General features: G+C 36.7%; 1 protein-coding gene across 20 annotated transcripts in view; it reads right to left on the bottom strand.

The window, feature by feature from the left end:
* ROBO2 (roundabout guidance receptor 2) overlaps positions 1 to 17,464 on the bottom strand; it is a 1,716,380-nt gene that overhangs the window by 491,265 nt on the left and 1,207,651 nt on the right. The window lies entirely within an intron of this gene.

The following is a 17,464-nucleotide window of genomic DNA, read 5'->3' on the forward strand; positions in this document are numbered from 1 at the left end:
TCTCAATGCAAATGGTCATTGGTTCATTTTCTCTCACTCGGGACAGTTATGTCACATCTCTTGACTAATACGCATGCATTTGCCACTAAAAGACATTTTAACTGAGAGCTGTCACATCCGTCATCTCCACTCGGCCTGGTTAAAAATTTTATCTGCCGTCTTGAATTAATTTCAGCTTGCCTGAGCCCAGCAGGGGAGTTTAGAGTGGTTTAGTTAAATTCTTCATTTCAAAAGAACATTATGGTTCCCTATTTAGAGTTTTCCTCCACATCTAATTTTTGTTTCACATTACTGAAACAATGATATAATTATATATCCACTGAAAAGGGGGGAGGGGCAGGAACAAAATATTAAGTAAAATAATCATCCAATTGTCACATTTTCCTGAGGAAGCATTTTCTTTCACTTTGTGCTTTTTTTTTTTTTTTTTTTTTTGCCAATTTTCCTGTTACGGCACAAATTAGCTATAACCCTGCCTAAACAGTACACAATTAAGAAATAAATATGCAGAATTTAGAGAAAAAAAAGCAAATAGGAAACAGAACACTAATTGACAGTAGAATCACAAAAGCAGGAAAAGAAACAGCAAAATGGGAATAAAGCCTAATCATCAAAATATTTAATACAGATCACATCGGGGATAAGACTGGATGGAATCACGTCAATAATCCATGTTCCTCAAAGCTGTTCAACAGTTTGCTGTCCAGGCAGCCAACACGCACATTGGTAGGTGAGGAAGTTCACGCCGTGAGTTGGATGACAGGGATGTTTGAAGCTGACTAATGCCACCAGAAGTTTCTAAATCTTCTATAAGCCACTACTGACCTATGGAAATATAAAACCCCTGCAACAAGTACCAAACTCTTGACAGATGTGTTGTCTTATAGGTTGTAAGTTGAGTTCTCTGAGCCTACAGACAGCTACCAAGAAAGCTTAGTAAGAGCGTGCGTGGTTACTAATTCTCCAGCCAGTGTCGCTAGTCTACCTAAAATACTACCATCTACATACGTACGTTGGTGCAAGATACCATTAGAATTCCCAGCGTTTCCAAGCTTTTAATTAATGTATTTTGGTTAGTAGTGATCTTAATACCTTAAATCACAAGGAATCAGCAGAATCATTCTTGTGTAGCTATAATTCAAACAGGAAAATTTCTCAAGCATTTCGTTAAAAATTTTCAAAGGGAGAGGATGTAGCACATGCTTCTACTTTTATTTAATCAGGATTGTGGAAATTATACCTTTTAATTAAGCTAAATTGGTAGTTTAAAATTCTGTATTTAATTTCTTTATTAACCATACGCTGTATTATGAAACAGTGTCAATATTTTGTTTCATATTTAATGGCATTCATTTGACATAATGGTATGGAATATTTGTAAGATCTCATCTGGTATGAATTATTTTTGTGTCTATACTCTAGGAAAAACTGAAAAGCTGTAATACCAATCATCTCTTTAAGATTATCCTCACTTAACTGCTGTAAGTAAAAATGTGTTTACTATTAAATAATGTGTTTTCTTGGACAGAGAACATGAGAAATAAATACACAGTAGTTACTTTTGCATACGCCTTTAATGTTGCACAAAGAATAAGAAATAAGTTGTTTAGGTAGTTTTTCTTTTCTGTTAAATGTTATAAGCGTAGAGACAGAAACTAAATTCTCATGCAGAGATTATCAGTGGACAGGAAGAAATGCCGACTCGTATTTGGGTTTCCCCCATTTCCAATGTAAACAACTAGCCGTGAGTCATAATATGTCTTCTTGTAAAACAGGCAACACAATATTGTGTTATTAAAATCCTTTTAATCAATGGAAATGATGAAAGTGGCTAAATCAAAAGTGGTCACCAAAATAGTTGATTGCATCGGGTGAGGGGCACTGAAGACGGATGCACAGAAGTGTTTTAAGCCTATATCCTTTAAAATTTACTAATTCAGCCATCTGGCAAGTTTACTGCTATTATTATAAATTCTTATTTAAATGATAATAAAATCACTTGCTGACAGGAAATTAGTCATGCAAGGGCCTGCAGATGCACTGCCTTCTGCCCAGACCTTGGAACTCTGTGTGCAAAGTTCAAGGCTGCTCATTTGCTCAAACCACATGGGGTAGTGAAATGCTGACAGCTTTAAGTCTTTCAAGGTATCCCCAAATTCAACAGATCTTTTATAACTTTGGGGGATATAAGTGTGTGTGTGTGGGGGGGGTGCATTTATAAATGTCGGATCCTCTTTCCAAGTGATTTCGTTTTTTTTGTTAGATTAAACGTTGAAAACCCAAAGAAAAAAGCATATGTCAGTCTGTATAACTTTTGCGCTAATTCTTGGCACAACAAAGTTACAGCAAAGTTTAGTATTGGCAATAATATTATATTAAGACTGCCATTTTGATTCTCTAGAATTATTTTGTCAATTGTATATGATAGGGAAGTACATCACAAAAAATATTTTAACATACAAAACTGTGCTTTACGCAGGAACTATTTCTATGGAACTTCTAGGATGATGGTAACAAAGTTGTTTTTGAAAGGATTTTGCCCTTAGAAAGAAAATATATTTAGTAATGAAACTAAGTATTTTATCTTATGCAGATCATGGCTAAACTTGCTAAACATCAATATTAACAGGAATACTGTCTAATATAACATAACTTATATATTGCATTACTCTTTGAAAAAACACGATTATTATAGTAAATGCCCACCTTTGGTATCCCAGTAGGTGCCAGTATTCCCTCTTAACAGATGAATATCTTGCACCTCAGGCAGATTAAATAACCTACCCAAGGTCACAGAACTACAAAATAACTACAACACAATACCAACTGTGGCAGCCACTCATCAGGTTTTCTGACTTGAAACCTAGAAGACTTGACACACGATTGCCACGGGTCATCACTAAGAGTGGAAACAAATTGAAAGAGCCATGTTTAACCAAACAAGTTGCAAAAGAAAGCTGATGGTATTATTTCTTGTCAGGTAAATAACTTCCCAATACAAACAGGTGTGTATTGTATATATCATAGGTACGAGTCCATGGTACAAAGATTTACTAAATTTACTACGAACTTCTGAAGTTCTTGTTATTTCTTTGATACATTAGACTGATTACCTTTTGCAATGACATCATTTGAAGGTTTTAAAGAAAGGTAAGTTTAAAAAAAGACCCCAGATAATATGATTCATCATTGTATTCATAATTTTGTTTCTTTTTAAATTTTTTTTAAATATTTATTTTTAAGAGAGAGAGAGTGTCAGTGGGGGAGAGGCAGTGAGAGAGGGAGACACAGAATCTGACGCAGGTTCCAGGCTCTGAGCTGTCAGCACAGAGCCCAACGTGGGGCTGGAACTAACAAACCGCAAGATCATGACCTGAGCCGAAGTGGGATGCTTCACTGACTGAGCCACGCAGGCACCCCTGTATTTACAATTTTCTATGTTATTGAGTATATCACTTATTGACAGATAAGATCATCAAAACGAGCATTAACCTTGTTTTAACTGAACCTCTCCTCCATTCAACTTAAGGAGAAAAAAAAAAGATTATTCTTACAGGGAAAACTTATCTTCTATCAACCGATACTGTTGATCATGCTTTCCCATCTCCCTAAAAGCTGGTTTTGGCTCTTCTGCACGCAGTAATGAACTCCTTTCTGACAGAGCCATCACCCTTCCCCCCCTTGCTCCACCCTCCTGCATCTATTTAAATTCAAACATGCACAGCTCATGTATAAGCAAACAGGTGCAGGGATCTGGGGCTGCCAAACCCGGAGCAGGCAGGAGGTACATGTGTATCTCGCTGATTGTGGCACACCACTGATAGAAGACGACAAGCTCAGACAATGGGGAGGGTCAGTAGGTGGCTCTTTGATTTCTCTGGCTTCCTGACACGGCAGCAGGCTGGGAGTCTACAGCTTATAGAAGAGCACTACACTGTAAAATTTAAGTAGCAGGAATGAAAATTCTAGATGACCTGAACAGCAGCAGTCTGTGCTTTCTAATCACCACCTTCAACATAATGGCACATGAGTGTTACCTCAGAAACTTACGACACCCAAAGTTCCAAGCCATGCGTTACCTTCCTCAGAAATTTCAAGAAACAACAGCAATAATGCCACACCTTACACAAAATTGGAGAAGCATGCTATAAAATTTTTAAATCATTTTTAACAACGAACAAGTATTAATTAGAAACTAAGACTGAAAGGGCGCCTGGGTGGCTCAGTCAGTTAACTGTCCCACTCCTGATTTTGTCTCAGGTCATGATCTCACAGGTTGTGGGATCGAGCCCTGACTCGGGTTCTTGAAGAGTCTGCTTGGGATTGTCTCTCTCTCTCTCTCTCTCTCTCTCTCTCTGCTCCTCCCTTACTCGCACTCGTGCTCTCTCTCTCAAAATAAATAAACAAACATTAACAAAAAAGAGACTAAGACTGTTGTCAGGTTGTTTATTGGTCATGTAGAAGCCATCTTTTCTATCAACACTCTCACACAAGTTTATGACATATTTATTTCAGTTTTTTCATCAATTATCACATTCAGTTGGTGGGGGTAGGGGGTAGAGTCATAAAAATAACCTCCTTAAACCATGAAAATGAAACCTTGGTACATTTAATTTTAAAAGATCCATCATGGTTCTATAGTTTGCCTATTTTTAAAGCATATGGGAATATTTTGAAACACATAAAATTTTATGCAATGTTTTATTAACACTTTTAAATAGTGTCTCTCTTAACTTTTTAAAAAAAATTTTTTAATGTTTATGTTTGAGAGAGAGACAGAGAGAGAGCATGAACAGGGGAGTGACAGAGAGATAGGAAGACATAGAATCTGAAGCAGGCTCCAGGGTCTGAGCTGTCAGCACAGAGCCAGATGTGGAGCCTGAACTCACAAACCGCGAGATTATGACCTGAGCCAAAGTCCAATGTTTAACCGACTGAGCCACCCAGGTGTCCCTCTTTTAACTTTTTAAAGCAATTTAGAAATTTTATTTATATGTATTATAAATGTACATAACCTAAAACACAGTACTTAACCTTTAGAAAATTAGCTACAAGAATCATAGTAATATCGTAGAAAATTGAACATATATTTTTGTAACCATAGTTGTCATGGCCAAAATGTTCAATTTTCAAACATGTCTCCCTTGAATCTGTATTTATGTTATTTTACGTTAATACTTTTGAAAAGACCAAGAGATAACGAACTCCTTTCACTTTTAGAACTTCTTTGTTTTTTTTGGTTTTTTTTTGTTTTTTTTCCACGTTTATTTTTATTTTTGGGATAGAGAGAGACAGAGCATGAACGGGGGAGGGGCAGAGAGAGAGGGAGACACAGAATCGGAAACAGGCTCCAGGCTCTGAGCCATCAGCCCAGAGCCCGACGCGGGGCTCGAACTCACGGACCGCGAGATCGTGACCTGGCTGAAGTCGGACGCTTAACCGACTGCGCCACCCAGGCGCCCCTAGAACTTCTTTGTTTGATTTGAGTTCCTGGAAATGTGCAGTCCCCACATCATCCACGTAGTCCATGTTCAACCCAGCTATGCTGCACTAGTCACTCTTCAGATATCTGTTGTGGCCATCCTGAACTGTGAAGTACAAAAGCCACAAACTTCCTCTATTTGTTTTCAGTGTGAATCCAAGGTGACTTCATTATTTATAATATTAATATTTTTAAAAAATGGCAAAAGACAAATGAATCAGGGACATTGACAGCTTCCTGTCATGATTCATACTTTTGCATTTAGAGAGATTAAAATGAGACAAAACAAATGCTCAGAGAAGTGTCTACTGCCCATTTTTATCATCACGCTCTATTGAGCAAGGTATTAATAAATAATTGCTTCACAGGCTCACGCTATCTTTGATATTTGAGGCATGACCCTGATTGAGAACAAAGTATATCTAACTTTATCACAAAACTTTCACTAATTCCATTGATGAAAATTCTACTTACTTCTACTGCTTCCACCAGTTGGCTTTTTATACTTCTTAAAAATTAGTAATATAACTTCATTTCAGATCTCCAGTACCAGATATCTTATTATAATTTCATCCATAGAGTCCACTCAAATATGAATTACTATATTTTATTCAATATTTTATTGAAGTTTACAAAGTTTACATAAATTGTGTTCATCTATTTTTTCTTTCTCTCCTTTTTTTTTTTTAAAGTTTATTTATTTTGAGACAGAGATAGAGAGCAAGAGGAGTTAAGGGGCAGAGAGGGAGAGATAATCCCAAGCAGGCTTCATACTGTCAGTGTGGAGCCTGACACAGGGCTGGAACCCACGAACCATGAGATCATGACCTAAGCCAAAATCAAGAGCCAGACACCTAACCAATGGAGCCATTCAGGTACCGGTTTTTTTTTTTCTTTTCATACAAGGTTATGAGTCTATGTACATGAGGATAAATATATAATATACACAAGTAAAAATGTAGTATTCTCTTTTCAGAAGAACATGCTAGGAAGAAAGTTGCATGAAGAAATCATACATGAAACATATTAAGAAATTTAAAATGTTTAGAGGCACTATGATCATATACAAAATTTTCAAGAAGAAAAGTGATGGGAGGGCACCTGGGTGGCTCAGTCGGTTGAGCATCCGACTCTGGCACAGGTCATGATCTCACAGTCTGGGAGTTCGAGCCCTGAGCCTGCTTCGGATTCTGTGTCTCCCTCTCTCTCTGCCCCTCCCCTGCTCACATTCTGTCTCTCTCTCAAAAATAAAATAAAAACAAAAACAAAAAAAAATTTTAAGGAAAAGTGATGCAAAGGAAAAATTGATTATCAAGAGTTAAATTATGTGAAAAAACCTGGAAGTTCAATGGGATTTCAAAGCTGAAAGGGTGACGATGATCTTGAGTTGTGGGAGAGTAAGTCTTGATAGAAGAACTACTATTTAAGTTTTGTTGTAGGCCACATTTAAGAAAATGAAGGGCAAACTGCCTAAACAAGAAAAGGCACAGAGTCAGAAACGACATCAACATAAGTGAGACATTAAGGGGTTTGGTCTACACAGAGAAGGCATTTCCTGATAGAAATTATGAAATAAAAGGACTTCATAAATAAAGTGGGATCAGATGATGCAGGGCATTGGCAGCCCATCATTGAAGATTCTTCTTTCTTTTTAACTTAATCTGACAGACAACGTGCTTTAAGAACAGAAAAGCATCAAGGAGAAAGTAAAGTTTTTGTCACAATTAAATTATCAGTAAGTGTATAGGATGGAAGGGAGTAGCAAAAAGTCTAGAAAAGGAATGAATAAGTGTTTCTAGGAATAGTCCAATGTCTGTCAGAATAGTGAATATGAAATAGTGAATGTAAAAAAAAAAGAACAGGAAATGTATGTCAGAGTAATTCTAGAAGAATACAAATATTCATGTATCCGAGAATTTAGCAGAAATACATAATATTGCATTGAAGTGGGAAAAATAACAAACAAGTCTTCGGCAATAAATAGTAAACACAGCTGAGGAAGAGGCAGTGTGTACTATGCTGATTTTATAACAGTTATAAAATGTAAAGTGACATCCAACACTTTAAGTGGATGAATTGTATGGTATGTCAAGTATCTCAAAAAGTTGTTAAAAATGGTGTCAGGGAGGTGAATTGCAAAACTGCCATAAAGTAACACAGCCAGAAGTTTGCTTTTGCTGCTGGCTTGTGTTAAGATACACAGAGCCCAGGTTCAAATTTAGTTTTGCCAGATTTCAATTAGTGTAATCTTAGGGTGAGTTACTTCATTACTCCCAGGCTTACTCATTTTGTTTTCCATTTGCATGGTAACTGCTGGGGGGCAAGCCCTGTGCGGAGTATTTGGAAAACTCTCTTCTCATCTGGAAAGACAGCTCTAATAATAACACCATCCTGAGCTCTGGTGAGGCCAGGATGCAATTCTACATGGGCTTAGCATGGCGTTTGACCCACCTCAAGCCCGCAAAAAAGGTAGCTGCCTTCCCTCACTATGGCAAGCTGCAGAGGGCTCCCTTTTAAAGCAAATAGAGAATTGATAGACCTGTGCTCCTTGAAGGCACCCAAGTGTGAGGAGGAAGTGACGGGACAGAAAGAACTTCTCCCTCCATTAATCCTGGTAGGGAAGCCCAAGAACTGACTTGCTTGGGTACTTGGACAATTTATTTTGTGTTCCATGTGTACAAGAAACCAGTAGCACAGAAGTCAGACATCACAAAATCATCTGATAAAGCTACCTTTTAGACTTTGCAGTTTCTCCTGTTTAAACAGTTAATTCTATTTTATTAGCATTTTTATTATATACTTAATATTAGCTTATCATATATTGGCACTCCTCGAGAGAAGTTATCACTTTGGAGGAAGATATATACGTGTTTGCATGTGAATGTGTGTGTTCCTATTCTTTTAAATACATACTTAAATATACTTGTATATTTTATATATACCAAACCCCTTAAATATATCTTTTAAGTATATACTTAAATATACTTGTCTATACAAGTATATTTCCACTATGTATTCAAAGTGAATGATATATTAGGAGTTTAAAACTATTAACTATAAAAATATGGTTTCCTGATTGCCTTTTAGAATCCATCTTTAATTTTAATTTTAAATTTAAACTTCAATCTTTAAAATTGGAGAAAGGTGATCTCAGGATCTGAGTCTATATACACATATCTAATAGGTTTTAAATGCAGAAGTGACAAACGGAGGGAATGAAGGAGAAAGACAGAGATTTTTCTAAGTTTTGGTGGCTCTTTTCCAAATACTCAGTAACCATTCAATTTGTAGGAATGCATAAGTGTGCTAACTGCAGACTGTACTTTTAATTGAATACATGGTCTTCAGTCATTGTGAAGGTATATTAGCTGAGTAATTTGCCAACTCTTCCAATCAGTAAACAGGTAGTATAACATCGGAGTAGGGGAATACCCTAGTGTTAGCACAATTTCTGCAATAGAGTTTTACCCAAGAATGCAGCAGAAATGAAAAATCATTCACTAAGCCTGTTTGGTCTGCCTCTAATTTATCACGGCTTACATCTCTTGCCTGCCAGCAGAGCCGAATTCATACGTTATTGTCCCAAACCTGTCACTTCCTGGACTGCTTTTTAATCTTCCTCTCTGAATTACATTCAGAAAGGTCACTGCTATCCAATTAGAACCTTATCAAAGATGCACACGCAGTCCGGATTCACGCTTATCGAGAATGGGTCATAAATCCAGAAATTGCACATCACAAAGTGCCATTACCATAATGAATAACTGAGGAGGAGGGGATAAAAAAAAGTGGCAAAACACCTGTGTATTTTCTAGTCTTTGACTCCATTCTTGGGGGTATCAAGAAAGGTGAGCACCTGGAAGGTAGGCAACAGGGCAACGGAGAAGAAAAGAAGAAAAAGCAATGGTCTTCAAGAGTGTTCCCAAGAGCTTATCATTCTGTTTGAAGAAATATATGTCTAAGAACAATGACTGATAATAAAATAAGTGTGTCTGTTATGAGACGCTTACATATTTCACTTTAGAATATAAAGGAAAGCGCTGGTTGGCCAGAACACAAAATTATATACCCACAACTTATTACATTTCTATAAAGACTTGAATTCTTAAGTATCTAAATATGACTCGCTATAAGATTCTGTTAGATTTGTTCATTGCAGGAAATACACAGCACACTTCCTTTTAATTCTAAATTATCGTTGGGTGATAACTTTCTGGGAAAGTGATGGTTTCTTTCATCCTGAAAGCAAATGTCCCACTGACAATTCATCACAGCTTACCTAGAGGTAACTCGCTATATAACACTCAAAGAGTGCAGTAAATAAAAATTTTGATTTAAACTACTGAGAAGCAAGGAGGGTTTTTTTTTTTCATTTTATTGAGATATAATTGGCACTCAGCACTGTGTAAGTTCAAGGTGTATAGCACAGTGACTTGTTGGTAATGATTTATCGTGCAGCAGGATTTATTACCTTCTAGAAAGAAGAGAAAGTGGTGTTGCTATAGATTTTCTTCCAACAGAAAGTCCTTAGAGTATTTAAAATAAAATGACCAAAGGAATTTTAGGAAAATTGTTGATTGTATAAAGGAAAGCACCCCATTTTAACCTCACACCCTATTCTCTTATGTTATAAAGTGCTAGAAACACTGAACCTAGGCTAGACTCATAAGTTGACGGGAGTGCAAGAATTCTAATACCAAAGGCCACTTGAACAGAAAGTCTCCATTGCTGATGCATTTCTGATTTGCTCTCTTTATGTTTTCAGGGTCAGTTATCAGCAGACTCAATAATGCATATTTCCACAAACGCTGATTCCAGGGAAACTGAAAAATATTGTATAATTAAATGTAAATGAACCCCTGACTTAATCTGAGCAGCGCAAATTTAGTATCAAATTATAACATGAACGAAATATCCCTCTTCTTACTCCTTCAATGCTTAGTGAACAGAGCTATGCAGCTTTATCCCTATAATGGTCTTAGCCAAATTTTTCGTTTACCCAGAATTTAGTTACAAAAAGAGCATTATTCACCCCCCACCCAGCTTTAAAACGTTCCATCTCCCTCTGAAAAACTAAGCTGGGTTCAGAAAAAAATGCCACAATAAAACTAAAGCCTCTCCCTCTAAGGCACTACAAGGTCATGCCGTTAAGAGAAGCATTTGCATTCCGTCAGGGTGCTCATAGTCCATGTTTAACAAGCGGAATGTAATTGTCCATTTGTGGAGCTTAAAATTACAGAATCTCCCTAGAACCATATATCTGTGGTTGACAAAGGCAGGGCACGCAGCCACCCTTCCTTCATCCCCTCCTGCCTCTGGTTTTCAGTAGGGCTCGGACTTTAGCTGGTCATGAGGAAGTAAAGATAGACTCCCAGGGTTTTGATGTTGACAAGCATGTCATCCATAACTTAGGCTCTGACATGTGGCGTTGTCAGGATTTGCCTTGATGGGAAAGTGATTGACCTTTGCTCATAATTATCAAAACAAGGGGAAGAAAAGTGACTAGCAAGGCAGCTGCTACTTCGGCTGCTGTCCAACTCCAGAGAAAGTGGGGACGAGAGGTCCTTTTAAAGTCTGAGGGCAGGAGACATGGCTTACATGAACACAAAACTGTACTGGAAAGTGCAAAAGAGTGTTAATACTGATGTGCTCTGAAGGAGTGTTCTGCTGGGGGAATGTGCTGATCTTTCTAGCTCAGAACAGTTAAGTGACTGAACGGGTTTCAAATCTGCATCACACAGCCACACTTCCAAATCTCTCAAGTGATGCAGGATTCAAAAACAAACTTGAGGCGGTAAATTAGATCTTTCCTGTTAAGCTCTTAAAGTGTTGGTATATCTGATTGCAAGGCTACTTAGTATTAACACACCATAGGTAAGTTATGGTTTGATGTACTGTTCCAAGTACGGTCTATTACTAGACTTAAAATTCAATAATTTTAAAATGTAAATGGAGTATATTAGTGGAATTAAATACATCAAAGTAGATTTTTGTTATTTTATTAAAATATTCGGAAGATTTCTTTGTCTAGTACCAGATTCTTAATATCAGGAAAATGTTCACATGTATCTAAAATTTTTCAGCGTATATATATTTTTCCAGCAGGGCAGTGGGAAGCAGCTATACTCTTCTCTACTCTCATTCTGTATGTACTCTTGAGAATAACCAGATTAACTCCCGGGAGCAACTGAAATGTAGACTTTCAACATTTTTTTCCTCTATTGCTCTTTTTGTCTATTCTCTACTCAAACATATTTTCCTATAGATCCAGAGGTTAGAGCTGTCCAGACTGCTCCTGACCATTTTCCCTTCAGTAGAATATAATTCATAATAAATTCTCATTTCACAAATAATTTGAAGCACAGTTCAATTGCTGAACCATGGTCTAGCATCAAAACCCTTTTACTTTTCAACACAGACCTAGACATTTTTCTTTCTTCACAGCCAGTCACTTCCGCTCTTGCATTCATGCATATGCTTTCTCCTTGCTAAGAGTGGAAGCCTACAATTGGCTAAGCCTCCCTAAGCTTTGCAATTGTTCCTGTTATTCCACATTCAGTGTGCTTGCTTGTGACCACTTTCTGGCATCAAACAGAACACAGAAACAATCATTCCAAGTCTTTTTATCTTTGTTATTAGTTATCCTGTTGACTTAAAACTAAAAACGGAACTTTAAACAAGGAGTAAAAAACACACACACACAGGGTTTTAAACACTCTACATGCTACATTTAAAGGCTTTTAATCATTTTAGTCCTTTTATCTATTTCTTCATATAATGATTGGTCTCTCTTCTGCTAATCATAGTCCATGCTGTATGCCTAACATGAAAACATGTTTTTGAGTATTCTAAACTAGATGCACAAAAGATTCTGTAACAGTTTGCATGTTTGTACTCAAAAAGATCTTTTCCATTCATGATTCTGTCATTGAAAGTGTCAAGGTATCTAAATTATTATTGAGAAGAGGTTCCATAAACCAGGTTTAAGTAGTTTGGTGAATTAAGCAGTATGCAGTAGACACTAGGATGCATTGTACTATTACAATTAGCTGTATTTTAATAAAATTAAAATTAACTGTATTTTAAAAAGATAGAATGAGAGTGAAAAGAGACTGTGGTTGTTCAATAGGCTATGTGAATTTCAGTGAAAAAATTGAAGAGTGACCGAAAGCTAGTATAAAAACTAGACTTACAGCAGTGGGCGGGAGAATTGGACAATATCATCAAATGATCTCTCATGATGATAACAATTAAGAAACTACATTGCAAGAGAAATTTTGGAGGAAATAAGAGGGAAGGTTCATGATAGTCTGTCAGATTCAAATAGGTGTTAAAGCCATCTATGTGGTCCAAGTTTTCTGTGGTGTCTGGAATACTGTGAATGCTAAAACTTTTCGTTAAATTTAATTGTTTTTACTTGGAAGCTCCACACAGAGACCTTCTCTATCAAGGGATAGCCCAGCTCTAAGAGGGAGAATTCTGAATACACTGTGCTGTGTTTCATTCATTAAATTCCCAGCTTAAGCCTACAGAACTGAGCAAAATGCATCTTCTCCTCCACATTTCCTCACTGGACAATCGACTCTTATGGTCAAGCAGCCATTTAGAGAGTTACCCTCAAGCACAGACTTGTCTGTGCTCACTGGACTGTACAATCAGAATCCCCTGGATAATAGGGGGGAAATTTTCCTCAAAATTGGTGGACATAGAGCCAGAGTTTTAACAACTTTTATCATCATGTAGTTTGTTACTTCTCAAGTCCCAAAAAGTTAAATGCAAAGAAAAGCAAAGAATACTTTTAATTTTGAATAATTTTAATTTCAAGAATAAAGTGAAACTCACCAAAGCATTTTTAAGATGAAAAAAAAACCCACGTTTTTTCTTGCCCCTTCCTACATAAAAGGTAAAAGATACCAAGATAAGAATTAAAGAGTAGTTTTCCTTGGACTATATTATTCTCCAGAGACGCAACGATTAACATGCAATAATTTAGCATATCCTAATAGAAAACAGTACATTGGCATTTAATAGTACGCTATTTTCAAAAAAGCCTAGGTCTGACTCAAGCCAAGATAAAATTTTAGTTAAAATATCTATTTTTTTATGAAGAGAATTCTAAGGTCTATTTTGAAGGTCTCTTATAATTTGTTTACTGCTGCCACAGTTAAGAATAACATTTCACTGGGGTGCCTGGGTGGCTCAGTTGGTTGGACATCCTACTTTGGCTCAGGTCATGATCTTGCGGTTTGTGAGTTCAAGCCCCGCATTGGTCTCTGTGCTGATGGCTAGGACCTGCTTTAGATTCTGTAACTCTCTCTCTTTGCCCCTCCCCTGCTCGTGCTCTGTCTCTCTGTCTCTCTCTCTCTGTCTCCGTCTCAAGGATGGATAAACATTGAAAAAACTTTAAAGAAAAGAATAACATTTCACTTCTGCGATTTATCCCCCTATAATACCCCATTTTGCGTTCAACAAGGAAATGTGAGGTATCTACCGAAAGCCAATTGTATGCACAATCTCTCAAACCCAAAATACTTTAAAAAGATGAAAAGTAGTAAAAAGTGCATCTCTATTACTGCTACTGTCTTTGTATATTGCACTATATAAAATTCCTTTCAGACACCAAGTTAAGAACAATGTACTTTTACATTGTTTGGGAACAAACATTCTATACGTGGAGAAAGAGAGTTATTATGAGAATTCTCAGCAATTATACTAACTCTGCTCTGAATATTTTCCTTTTCTTCCCCCGCCCCCATTGATGTTGAAAGGAAGTATCAAGAGTTACCACCTGAAGTAAAGAGATGGAAAATTGTTCCAAATAGAACTAGTCTCTTCAAGATCCTTCATGTGAGTTACAAGAAAGGTCAGAAGAGTAGCTAAGCCCAAATTTCTGCAACCAACGTTATTATTTTAAGGTACTGCTTTATCTGGAAATCTAGATTTGACTGTAGATATAGAACTAAAACAGACCCACGGTAGATTTCAGGTCACTAGAAGATCAAGTTAGCACCCTGACAAAGCACCATGTTGCTGTTTGGCCCTCATGTAACTTTTTACATATAAAACTAAAGTTTAAACTCCATCATTCCCGACTATTTAAAATCATGACCCAGGGGTTTTCTGTGTTGAAGGCTGCCAGTAGGACTGCCAGGACTGTGTAATTGCTGCACAAGCCTCTTACAACTGGCTTCGAAGCTGATCTATGGAACCACTCAATTCCACAGCTGTCAAAGCACCGATACCAACTGCAGTTAATGACACCGCATCATCCTCTAGCTCGTATACCTGCCGCCTTGCAAACAAATAGCCACAGGCAGCAAAGAGTGGGGGGGGGGGCACAATGAACGGCAGATACCATATTTATCATAATCACTATGATCCACGGTAGAGGAAAATCAATTTCTCTTAATCGAGTAGAGTGACTTATTAAGGGTTATGAGTCCTGGCTGGATAGCTGTACTGATTTGATTATGTTGGGAGGGAAATTAGCAGTGGCCTCCTACACGGTCTTTTCCTTTGTCTTCAGGCTCAGAGTTTGTTATTAAATTATTATCTTATAAAAGCCTTAGTGAGCAGGTCATTCTTTGATCAAGAAGAAACTGAGAAACAAAGTGCTGAAAGGTTTCAGAAGTGCTGACAGGTAGAGATGTGAACACTCACAATACCCTCACTGCAGAGTCATTGGTTCCTAACTGAAAGGGCATAGATACAGCATTCGCCCATGCCAATGTTGGAACCTTCTTGAAAGAATCCTAACATGAGCTAAAACCTTTGTCCTTCAATTTCTCCCTCCTGTTTTTGATATATAGCCTCACACATCTGGTAAGTAAGGCACCCTGATATGCTGTCTGAGAAGAATAGATCAGTAGGTTAAAAGTCATTTCCATGTTTTTAATCTTTAAATACTGGTTTGACCAAAATCAGTAGTAAAAAACCAAAAAAGTTAAATGTGCATTGTTTTTAACCCTCCAGATTTTTAAAAGGCCACAAATCATGAACAGAAAGTAGAAAAAATTCCGTGGAACTTAAAGTATTTTCTCACAAGAACCACCTTTCCTTGCCTACCTATCTCTGATGCAACTTTGGGGAAAGAAAACAATAAATTTCAATTGTCTTCACTTCTGTTTTTCTGAACAGTTTTGGTTGGAGTTTTACAAACATGTGAGCAACCATCAGAATGGTTTCCCTCTCGGTAACTAAAGAAATAAGAAAAGGATTAGGCGTCTCTTGCAACATATATAACAAACAAATATGGCAGATATAAAACCCTTTGGAAATAGTTGTATTTTATAAATTATCCACATGTACAACCAAATATGTACAATTTTCCTTAGTAATAATATATTAAGATATTAACTAAAATTACTGGGTGGGGGCACCTAGGTGGCTCAGGGGGTTAAGCATCCGATTTTTTATTTTGGCTCAGATCACAATCTCACAGTTCATGGGATGGAGGCCCACATCAGGCTTTGCACTGACAGCATGGAGCCTTCTTGGGATTCTCTCTCTCCCTCTCTCTCTCTCTCTCTCTCTCTGTCCCTTCCCTGCTTGTGTGTTCTCTGTCTCTCTCTGTGTCTCTCTCTTTCTCTTTCTCAAAATAAATAAATACAAATATTTTTAAAATTTTATAAATTTTTCTAGAAGCAAACATAAAAAAATTAAAGGAATCCCAAAACAGAATGTGGTTTTAGTTGAGCAGAGTTACTAGATTGCTTTCTCTTTGTCTTTTGCAAAACCACAATCCATGAGATATACATAATTCCTTTAACAATGATACATTTGTGTTTTAAACATTTTAGATTTCAAACATTTTGGTCAATATAATGTCAAGATTTCTTTTGGTGGTCTCAAAGTTCTTAAAAGTGTTGCTATCCGATTTCCTCATGAGTGAAGTTTTATTGTTAGTACATTATATTAACAATAGAGTGATGCAATCCTTACAAATAGGACAGTCGTGATTCCATAATCTGTTATTTTGATAATCACGCAATGTTTTCTGTTTCCTCTCTCCAGTGGCCTAATCACTGTGTCCTCAAGAAATTACCTGACAAAATGTAATTTTTTTTATTCTATAATCTCCTTTCACCTTTCAACTCTCATTCCAATGGCTTTTTGGTCTTTATGACCCAGAAAATAATTAAAATTGTACTTATAAACCATAATTGCTGTAAAATGTTTCAATCATGCATTTTACCACAGAAATAAATAAGTACAGAGGTATACGGCAAGATTAAAGAAAGCAGGAAGTAAAAAGTTTTTTATATGTCTCCATTCTTGGTTCTTTCATATGTTGTGTTCTAGAAAAGATTAATAAATGTCTTCTATCTATTCATTTCTCTTAGCATACATTCATTTTTATAACCCTGCAACCTAGCATACATCCTAACATACAGAAGGTGTTCAAAAGACATTTGCTGAATTGAATTCAACCAAACTATAAGCATATCAAGCATAGTTTACTTGAATTATTTTCTCTCCATAGATTTTTATTCCTGCTAGTAATCCACATTTTTCTAGCACTTCCAATTATTGGAGACATTTCCATATTCTAGAGACTAAAGACTGCTACACTTAAAAAGTCAGTGGTCAAAAAGATTGAGTGACTGGATAGAAACTTCCATTAGCCTATTGGAAATAATTACAATTTTCCAAAACTACTGATACATAGGTCATTTATTTCATCTAATGTCTATAAAGGCATTAAAGGTATTTTTGGCTGATCAGGCAGTAATGAAGAGTGACTTTTTCATAAGGACTTTCCTGGTGGTATAAACAATTTTGTTTGTGAATGTAATGATAGCTCAGTCAAAATGGCCCTTTCTAAGAACTAAAACTACTATAGCTAGTTTGATGATAAATTTGAATCTGATAAAATTGACACATTACACCAAAAAGACCATATTCATTGGAGAGTTCGAGAAACGTTTGCTACTGAGCTCTATGTAGGATCATTTTATTGCTTATCAGTCAATAATCGCCAAA

This window comes from Puma concolor, chromosome C2 (genome assembly GCF_028749965.1).
Source record: "Puma concolor isolate L17-30 chromosome C2, mPumCon1.1.hap2, whole genome shotgun sequence".
Taxonomy (NCBI): Eukaryota; Metazoa; Chordata; class Mammalia; order Carnivora; family Felidae; genus Puma; species Puma concolor.